This window comes from Gopherus evgoodei, unplaced genomic scaffold, assembly GCF_007399415.2.
Source record: "Gopherus evgoodei ecotype Sinaloan lineage unplaced genomic scaffold, rGopEvg1_v1.p scaffold_154_arrow_ctg1, whole genome shotgun sequence".
Lineage (NCBI taxonomy): Eukaryota > Metazoa > Chordata > Testudines > Testudinidae > Gopherus > Gopherus evgoodei.
In genome coordinates, this window is record NW_022059817.1 from 83,234 (window position 1) to 85,705 (window position 2,472).

Consider the following 2,472-nt stretch of genomic DNA (forward strand, 5'->3'; position numbering starts at 1 on the left):
CATTTTTTATATGACGCCTTTTTATTTTGTAGGTCATGCAAGATCTCAAGGGTAAGCCAAGGTGGTCTTTTGCCACATTTTCTATCTTTCCTAACCATCGGAATAACTTGCTTTTGGGCCCATACTGTTGAACATTAATATCATGTTGGATTGTGTGTGCTCGCATTGGTTGGGAAGTTATGAGATTTTGCTCTGTGTGCCTTACTGAAATATGTTATGAGATTGGGAAATGCCCCCCACCAGCCTTTCAGGTGTGACAATGGAGGATCCAGACTGGCTGCTGGCCCATTGAATATATCCACACTCCCAAGGACTATCCCAGGAACCGTGTACAATGCAGACTTCTCCGAGATAGCCCAGCAACAATGGACACTGCTTGACTCACGTCGTAGCAAAGATATTTCCTAGCAAGTTGGAAGAAACTATGAAAGGGGGTAGAGACATTATGAATTGGCCTCCTTCCCCCACAACTCAATACCTGTAAACACATCTGGAGGACAAACACTGAACTGAGATAAATCAGAAGAGAAAAATAATAATACATTCAAATAAAAGTCCCCAAACAGACTAGTATTGGTTTTTCAGCAGAAAATTTTCAGTCTGGGGAATTTTGTTTTCTCAGTCAGACCTTGCCAAGGGAAGCAGGTAGAAAATGTTTGAGTTTCCTCCTTCAGAACAGCTTGGCCTAGACACTAGCTCTGGTCCACGGTTGTGGCCTTGCTCAGGATGGGGGTCTTTTAATTATTTGGGCAAGTCCCAGGGTGTTTGGGGGAGATTATGAGGATGTTACCTTTTGAGATAAAGACTAAGAAATAGAGGACTAGAGAAATTTTTTTTTAGAAATCTGGGATTTAGACATTTAATTTAAAGCAAGGGGAGCAGTCTGAGTTTCTGAGAAGGTTTTTGTTTGCAAGAAGCAATATTGTTGGGTCTGTTATTGTACCAAAGGGTGAGATGGTTGTCTATAAAGGAGAGGTGAAAACTAAATGCATCTGAGGAGGATTAAATTTGAACCCATGTGTGCAGAGGACAATGGATTAGCAGTCCATCACCTTAACCACACAACCCCCTCATCTGAACTGTTAAAAACAGGACAGGAGGAGAAATCTAAGGCCGGCAGTGATAGGGACAATATGGCGTTTTTAAGTACTAAGCGGAAGCAGGGGCTGAATATGCTCCCCCCTCACATCTAGTGAGAAGCTGTGGGAAAGACTTCAGGAACAGACTGTGGTTGCATAGACACACCTACTCTGCCTACGTATGCAGCATGATGGGGCCGCTCCCCCAAAATGACCAGTTTTGGCTGGTGTTGGGTTACAAATCACTTTAGGATTGAGTGGAATGAAATGTTATTATCCTTCCTGTATGAGTGAAGGGCAGCAGAACATACCTAGTCCATCCTGATGGAGGGGTAGGTGGGTGAGGAATAGCTTTTATTGGACTGCATAGAAGTGATTGAGGACATCATCCCAAACCAGTGGTCCCCAAGCTTTTCACACTGTGCCCTCTTAACCATGGCTGTGGCCCCTTGGAAGCCGCGGTCAAGAACCAGGTCTGGGAGTGGGACTGTGGCTTGCTGAGGAGAGGGGTGCAGACACAGGTAAAGGGATCGCAGCTGGGCCAGGGGCTCAGGCTCAGGCTGAGGTTAGGGTAGGCTAAGAGGTGGGACTGAGTGGTGCTCCCTCCCTCCCTGCCCTCCATGGGGGCTGGCTCAACCCTGAGGTGCCTCCATGAACATTCCTCTGTGCCCCCCTAGGAGGCATGCCCCACATTTTGGGAATCACTGCCCTAAACTGACCCCTACTCACTAAGCAGGGGCTAGTGATGCCAAAGCCCAGGGACAAGGAGCTTTGCCAGAGGGGTGCCTGCAGGTCACATGCTGGGGGCTGACACAGGCTCAGTGCTCTGGAACAGCTCTGAGCCAAACCCAAGCAAAGTCCTCATCAGTGTGTCACTGCCCAGGGGACGCTGTCACTGGGGGAAACCTCCTTGCCTTCAGCACGACCTGGGACTGACCTTGGACCTTTCAGCACCCGTTCCATGCCAGGAGCTTCCTGTAGTGAGTCACCTTAGCAGGACCCCTGGGAAAGCCTTACACCCCTCCCCCCAAAGGAGTCATGCACCCTCAACTTCCACAATCCCCAGTGACTCTCAGCCAGAGTTGTAAAACAGAAGGTTTATTAGTGGTCTGGAATACAGCCTGGGAAAGTTCTTTGTTAGCACAGGAAGTAGGAAGATTCAGCAAAGTCCATCTTCATGAGACCCAAAACTCAGAGCCTGGGCTCTCCCCTTGAGTCTCAAAACCAGCAGACTCCTTGCATCCAACAGCCCAACTCAGCCAGGCCCTTTTGTCCTTCTTCTGTCCTTTGTTCTGTTTCCCTGGCAACCTAGTCACCTGGCCTCCACCTCTTTCTTTGTTCTCTGAAGGACGTAAATCACACCGTGTAGAGGTCAAGCAGAGGAGTTTATTGC